Genomic DNA, 9,031 nt, shown 5'->3' with positions numbered 1-9,031 from the left:
AACTATCTACAACCGAATATGCATTTCTGTTGTTGGAGCAAGATAGTACATTTTCTGGAAGATAATGAATATTATTTGCGACTGTTTGTTTCGATGCCTGATAATTTTTTTTGTTTCAAAAAGCGAGTACGAATTTTCAATTCTAAATACTGTCAAATCAAAATCTTACGAAATCTATCACAAAATTAAATCAATTCTTCATGTTGTTCTTTTAACCCGCTTTTTGATGGGGTTAGTGTTGTCTTTAGTTTACTATGTTGTGTTTTGTGTTCTGTTGTGTGTCTTTTTTTGTCTTTTTGGTTTTTTTTGCCATGTCTTTGTCAATTTATTTTCAACTTTTGAGTTTTTTTCCCTTTGGTATCGTTTGCCTCTTTTCTCAAATCATATAAGGATTATTTACTCCTGAGCATTGAATATTACACACAATAACTGTATTCCGTATGATGCTGAGGGTATTACGAAGAAAAAGTCTCCACAATTCCCGCTTTACTTAAACTCTTCTTAAATTTAAAACGAAACCAACCAAATGTCCGAGTGCAACCCCATACTTTAAGGAAACTCGAACAGTCTTCAAAGACAAGTCTGTAGATTTATAAAGTTCTACAGACAGTCTCGGATGCATTATTTAATGGATTAAATAAATGTATTTCAGACACACGCAGACTGTGATTGAACATGTTGAACTATATATTTTGTCTAATATCAGAACATGGACATTTTACTTAGGGAAGCTATATAAAATGTAAAAATCAGATTGAAAAAGCTGGATCAAAAATAAGCAAAAAAGAACGAGAAAGTTACACACAAAGTCTAAGAGACTAGTAGTTCTGAACGTTTAATTCATTATTTTAAATTGTATTCCATTGCACCATACTGAACCATTTGTTAATACAGCTGGAGAGGTCTGACCTTTCTTAATCATTTAGCAGTTATATAAGCGGTTAGTGATACACTATAAAGTGTTAATGTTTACACTATGAAGTTGATGGCAACATTTTGTCGTATTATGAATATATAATCAAATTGCAAAACCTTTTCCTTCAGAATCAATCACATAACAAGTAACTCTGATTGTCTGTTCCTTCCCGTATATAGTGGAATAACTTTTATGTTCAAGTTAATTTTCAATAAAAACTCGGAAAAGCAGCACACTGTTATAGAACACATACAGTTGATACATAACAAATTATCGGTGTTTACGTGGTTCTTTTTTATCTACAAATAAAGGGTACGCGAGAATTAAATACAATTAATAAATTTTGAAAGGAAATTTTGCAGTATACTATGAGCTTAAATATATGTGTATCAGTCCGACATCATTGCTTGTGTTTCGTACTGTTAGTTCCCATGCTTATCATCAAAATAATAGCAATTGTTTTGAATTTCCACCAGAGATTGATCTGGATCTTTCATTCCTGTAATTTTCAAACAACGCTATACTTCTAAGACTGTCAAATGCTCATAATGGTGTGAAATAAAAATTGTTGAAGTAGAGTTTCAATCATAACACCTTTGTATTCTAGTTTGTCTTGTTATAGCTTTGTAGAAAACCCTTATATCATTAATTTGCTTTACGTCAGTTCAACAACTCTACCCAGTAGATTGTATCATCCTGCAAATTGGCGACGATGGCCATTCCTGTTCACAGTTTATTCGCTTATATAAACAAGAGGGCTATAACTGTTAGAGCATAATATGGTGCTACATTATAGACAATAGAGAATAATAGGGTACTGCATTATAAAGAATAGAGAGTAGTGGGATCTTACAATATAAAGAATTGAGAATAATGAAGTGCTACATATGTACACTATAGATACCAGAGAATACTGGGGTGCAACACATGTACACTGTAGAGAATAATGGATTGTTACATTATAAAGAATAGAGAACAATGGGGTTGTACACTTTAGAGAATAGAGAATAATTGGGTGCTACATTATAAGAAATAGAGAACAATGGGGTTGTACACTTTAGAGAATAGAGAATAATTGGGTGCTACATTATAAGGAATAGAGAACAATGGGGTTGTACACTATAGAGATTGAGAATAATTGGGTGCTACATTATAAGGAATAGAGAACAATGGGGTTGTACACTATAGAGAATAGAGAATAATTGGGTGCTACATTATAAGAAATAGAGAACAATGGGGTTGTACACTATAGAGAATAGAGAATAATGGGTGCTACATTATAAGGCATAGAGAACAATGGGATTGTACACTATAGAGAATAAGGAATAATGGGTGCTACATTATAAAAAAAAGAGAACAATGGGGTTGTACACTATAGAGAATAGGGTATAATAGGTGCTACATTATAAAGAATAGAGAACAATTGGGTTGTACACTATACCGAATAGGGAATAATGGGTGCTACATTATAAAGAATAGAGAACAATGGGGTTGTACACTATAGAGAATAGAGAATAATGGGTGCTACATTATAAAGAACAGAGAACAATGGGGTTGTACACTATAGATAATAGAGAATAATGGGTGCTACATTATAAAGAATAGAGAACAATGGGGTTGTACACTATAGAGAATAGAGAATAATCGGTGCTACATTATAAGGAATAGAGAACAATGGGGTTGTACACTATAGAGAATGGAGAATAATGGGTGCTACATTATAAAGAATAGAGAACAATGGGGTTGTACACTATAGAGAATAGAGAATAATGGGTGCTACATTATAAAGAATAGAGAACAATGGGGTTGTACACTATAGAGAATAGAGAATAATGGGTGATACATTATAAAAAATAGAGAACAATGGGGTTGTACACTATAGAGAATAGGGTATAATAGGTGCTACATTATAAAGAATAGAGAACAATTGGGTTGTACACTATACCGAATAGGAAATAATGGGTGCTACATTATAAAGAATTGAGAACAATGGGGTTGTACACTATAGAGAATTGAGAATAATGGGTGCTACATTATAAAGAATAGAGAACAATGGGGTTGTACACTATAGAGAATAGAGAATAATGGGTGCTACATTATAAAGAATAGAGAACAATGGGGTTGTACACTATAGAGAATAGAGAATAATGGGTGCTACAGTATAATGAATAGAGAACAATGGGGTTGTACACTATAGAGAATAGAGAATAATGGGTGCTACATTATAAAGAATAGAGAACAATGGGGTTGTACACTATAGAGAATAGAGAATAATGGGTGCTACATTATAAAGAATAGAGAACAATGGGGTTGTACACTATAGAGAATAGAGAATAATGGGTGCTACATTATAAAGAATAGAGAACAATGGGGTTGTACACTATAGAGAATAGAGAATAATGGGTGCTACATTATAAAGAATAGAGAACAATGGGGTTGTACACTATAGAGAATAGAGAATAATGGGTGCTACATTATAAAGAATAGAGAACAATGGGGTTGTATACTATAGAGAATAGGGAATAATGGGTGCTACATTATAAAGAATAGAGAACAATGGGATTGTACACTATAGAGAATAGAGAATAATGGGTGCTACATTATAAGGAATAGAGAACAATGGGGTTGTACACTATAGAGAATGGAGAATAATAGGTGCTACATTATAAAGAATAGAGAACAATGGGGTTGTACACTATAGAGAATAGAGAATAATAGGTGCTACATTATAAAGAATAGAGAACAATGGGGTTGTACACTATAGAGAATAGAGAATAATGGGTGCTACATTATAAAGAATAGAGAACAATGGGGTTGTACACTATAGAGAATAGAGAATAATGGGTGATACATTATAAAAAATAGAGAACAATGGGGTTGTACACTATAGAGAATAGGGTATAATAGGTGCTACATTATAAAGAATAGAGAACAATTGGGTTGTACACTATACCGAATAGGGAATAATGGGTGCTACATTATAAGGAATAGAGAACAATGGGGTTGTATACTATAGAGAATAGAGAATAATGGGGGCTACATTATAAAGAATAGAGAACAATGGGGTTGTATACTATAGAGAATAGAGAAAAATGGGGGCTACATTATAAAGAATAGAGACCAATGGGGTTGTATACTATAGAGAATAGAGAATAATGGGGGCTACATTATAAAGAATAGAGAACAATGGGGTTTTATACTATAGAGAATAGGGTATAATAGGTGCTACATTATAAAGAATAGAGAACAATTGGGTTGTACACTATACCGAATAGGGAATAATGGGTGCTACATTATAAAGAATAGAGAACAATGGGGTTGTACACTATAGAGAATAGAGAATAATGGGTGCTACATTATAAAGAATAGAGAACAATGGGGTTGTACACTATAGAGAATAAAGAATAATGGGTGCTACATTATAAAGAATAGAGAACAATGGGGTTGTACACTATAGAGAATAGAGAATAATGGGTGCTACATTATAAAGAATAGAGAACAATGGGGTTGTACACTATAGAGAATAGAGAATAATGGGTGCTACATTATAAAGAATAGAGAACAATGGGGTTGTATACTATAGAGAATAGGGAATAATGGGTGCTACATTATAAAGAATATAGAACAATGGGATTGTACACTATAGAGAATAGAGAATAATGGGTGCTACATTATAAGGAATAGAGAACAATGGGGTTGTACACTATAGAGAATGGAGAATAATAGGTGCTACATTATAAAGAATAGAGAACAATGGGGTTGTACACTATAGAGAATAGAGAATAATAGGTGCTACATTATAAAGAATAGAGAACAATGGGGTTGTACACTATAGAGAATAGAGAATAATGGGTGCTACATTATAAGGAATAGAGAACAATGGGGTTGTACACTATAGAGAATAGAGAATAATGGGTGATACATTATAAAAAATAGAGAACAATGGGGTTGTACACTATAGAGAATAGAGAATAATTGGCTGCTACATTATAAGGAATAGAGAACAATGGGGTTGTACACTATAGAGAATAGAGAATAATTGGGTGCTACATTATAAGGAATAGAGAACAATGGGGTTGTACACTATAGAGAATAGAGAATAATGGGTGCTACATTATAAAGAATAGAGAACAATGGGGTTGTACACTATAGAGAATAGAGAATAATGGGTGATACATTATAAAAAATAGAGAACAATGGGGTTGTACACTATAGAGAATAGGGTATAATAGGTGCTACATTATAAAGAATAGAGAACAATTGGGTTGTACACTATACCGAATAGGGAATAATGGGTGCTACATTATAAGGAATAGAGAACAATGGGGTTGTATACTATAGAGAATAGAGAATAATGGGGGCTACATTATAAAGAATAGAGAACAATGGGGTTGTATACTATAGAGAATAGAGAAAAATGGGGGCTACATTATAAAGAATAGAGACCAATGGGGTTGTATACTATAGAGAATAGAGAATAATGGGGGCTACATTATAAAGAATAGAGAACAATGGGGTTTTATACTATAGAGAATAGAGAATAATGGGTGCTACATTATAAAGAATAGAGAACAATGGGGTTGTACACTATAGAGAATAGGGAATAATAGGTGTTACATTATAAAGAATAGAGAACAATTGGGTTGTATACTATAGAGAATAGAGAATAATGGGTGCTACATTATAAGCAATAGAGAGCAATGGGGTTGTATACTATAGAGAATAGAGAATAATGGGTGCTACATTATAAAGAATAGAGAACAATGGGGTTGTATACTATAGAGAATAGAGAATAATGGGTGATACATTATAAAGAATAGAGAACAATTGGGTTGTATACTATAGAGAATAGAGAATAATGGGTGCTACATTATAAAGAATAGAGAACAATTGGGTTGTACACTATACCGAATAGGGAATAATGGGTGCTATATTATAAAGAATAGAGAACAATGGGGTTGTATACTATAGAGAATAGAGAATAATGGGTGCTACATTATAAGGAATAGAGAACAATGGGGTTGTATACTTAAGAGAATAGAGAATAATGGGTGCTACATTATAAAGAATGGAGAACAAAGGGGTTGTACACTATAGAGAATAGAGAATAATTGGGTGCTACCTCATAAGAAATAGAGAACAATGGGGTTGTACACTATAGAGATTGAGAATATTTGGGTGCTACATAATAAGGAAGAGAGAACAATGGGGTTGTACACTATAGAGAATAGAGAATAATGGGTGCTACATTATAAAGAATAGAGAACAATGGGGTTGTACACTATAGAGAATAGAGAATAATGGGTGCTACATTATAAAGAATAGAGAACAATGGGGTTGTACACTATAGAGAATAGAGAATAATGGGTGCTACATTATAAAGAATAGAGAACAATGGGGTTGTACACTATAGAGAATAGAGAATAATGGGTGCTACATTATAAAGAATAGAGAACAATGGGGTTGTACACTATAGAGAATAGAGAATAATGGGTGCTACATTATAAAGAATAGAGAACAATGGGGTTGTACACTATCGAGAATAGAGAATAATGGGTGCTACATAATAAAGAATAGAGAACAATGGGGTTGTATACTATAGAGAATAGGGAATAATGGGTGCTACATTATAAAGAATAGAGAACAATGGGGTTGTACACTATAGAGAATAGAGAATAATGGGTGCTACATTATAAGGAATAGAGAACAATGGGGTTGTACACTATAGAGAATGGAGAATAATGGGTGCTACATTATAAAGAATAGAGAACAATGGGGTTGTACACTATAGAGAATAGAGAATAATGGGTGCTACATTATAAAGAATAGAGAACAATGGGGTTGTACACTATAGAGAATAGAGAATAATGGGTGATACATTATAAAAAATAGAGAACAATGGGGTTGTACACTATAGAGAATAGAGAATAATAGGTGCTACATTATAAAGAATAGAGAACAATTGGGTTGTACACTATACCGAATAGGGAATAATGCGTGCTACATTATAAAGAATAGAGAACAATGGGGTTGTATACTATAGAGAATAGAGAATAATGGGTGCTACATTATAAGGAATAGAGAACAATGGGGTTGTATACTATAGAGAATAGAGAATAATGGGGGCTACATTATAAAGAATAGAGAACAATGGGGTTGTATACTATAGAGAATAGAGAAAAATGGGGGCTACATTATAAAGAATAGAGACCAATGGGGTTGTATACTATAGAGAATAGAGAATAATGGGGGCTACATTATAAAGAATAGAGAACAATGGGGTTTTATACTATAGAGAATAGAGAATAATGGGTGCTACATTATAAAGAATAGAGAACAATGGGGTTGTACACTATAGAGAATAGGGAATAATAGGTGTTACATTATAAAGAATAGAGAACAATTGGGTTGTACACTATACCGGATAGGGATTAATGGGTGCTACATTATAAGGAATAGAGAACAATGGGGTTGTATACTATAGAGAATAGAGAATAATGGGGGCTACATTATAAAGAATAGAGAACAATGGGGTTGTATACTATAGAGAATAGAGAATAATGGGTGCTACATTATAAAGAATAGAGAACAATAGGTTGTATACTATAGAGAATAGAGAAAAATGGGTGCTACAGTATAAAGAATAGAGAACAATGGGGTTGTATACTATAGAGAATAGGGAATAATGGGTGCTACATTATAAAGAATAGAGAACAATGGGGTTGTATACTATAGAGAATAAAGAATAATGGGGCTACATTATAAAGAATAGAGAACAATGGGGTTGTATACTATAGAGAATAGGGAATAATGGGTGCTACATTATAAAGAATAGAGAACAATGGGGTTGTATACTATAGAGAATAGGGAATAATGGGTGCTACATTATAAAGAATAGAGAACAATGGGGTTGTATACTATAGAGAATAGGGAATAATGGGTGCTACATTATAAAGAATAGAGAACAATGGGGTTGTATACTATAGAGAATAGGGAATAATGGGTGCTACATTATAAAGAATAGAGAACAATGGGGTTGTATACTATAGAGAATAGGGAATAATGGGTGCTACATTATAAAGAATAGAGAACAATGGGGTTGTATACTATAGAGAATAGGGAATAATGGGTGCTACATTATAAAGAATAGAGAACAATGGGGTTGTATACTATAGAGAATAGGGAATAATGGGTGCTACATTATAAAGAATAGAGAACAATGGGGTTGTATACTATAGAGAATAAAGAATAATGGGGCTACATTATAAGGAATAGAGAACAATGGGGTTGTACACTATAGAGAATAGAGAATAATTGGGTGCTACATTATAAGGAATAGAGAACAATGGGGTTGTACACTATAGAGAATAGAGAATAATGGGTGCTACATTATAAAGAATAGAGAACAATGGGGTTGTACACTATAGAGAATAGAGAATAATGGGTGATACATTATAAAAAATAGAGAACAATGGGGTTGTACACTATAGAGAATAGGGTATAATAGGTGCTACATTATAAAGAATAGAGAACAATTGGGTTGTACACTATACCGAATAGGGAATAATGGGTGCTACATTATAAGGAATAGAGAACAATGGGGTTGTATACTATAGAGAATAGAGAATAATGGGGGCTACATTATAAAGAATAGAGAACAATGGGGTTGTATACTATAGAGAATAGAGAAAAATGGGGGCTACATTATAAAGAATAGAGACCAATGGGGTTGTATACTATAGAGAATAGAGAATAATGGGGGCTACATTATAAAGAATAGAGAACAATGGGGTTTTATACTATAGAGAATAGAGAATAATGGGTGCTACATTATAAAGAATAGAGAACAATGGGGTTGTACACTATAGAGAATAGGGAATAATAGGTGTTACATTATAAAGAATAGAGAACAATTGGGTTGTATACTATAGAGAATAGAGAATAATGGGTGCTACATTATAAGCAATAGAGAGCAATGGGGTTGTATACTATAGAGAATAGAGAATAATGGGTGCTACATTATAAAGAATAGAGAACAATGGGGTTGTATACTATAGAGAATAGAGAATAATGGGTGATACATTATAAAGAATAGAGAACAATTGGGTTGTATAC

The sequence above is a fragment of the Mytilus californianus genome, unplaced genomic scaffold (genome assembly GCF_021869535.1).
Source record: "Mytilus californianus isolate M0D057914Y unplaced genomic scaffold, xbMytCali1.0.p SCAF_38, whole genome shotgun sequence".
NCBI lineage: Eukaryota > Metazoa > Mollusca > Bivalvia > Mytilida > Mytilidae > Mytilus > Mytilus californianus.
This window is presented reverse-complemented; position numbering follows the sequence as displayed.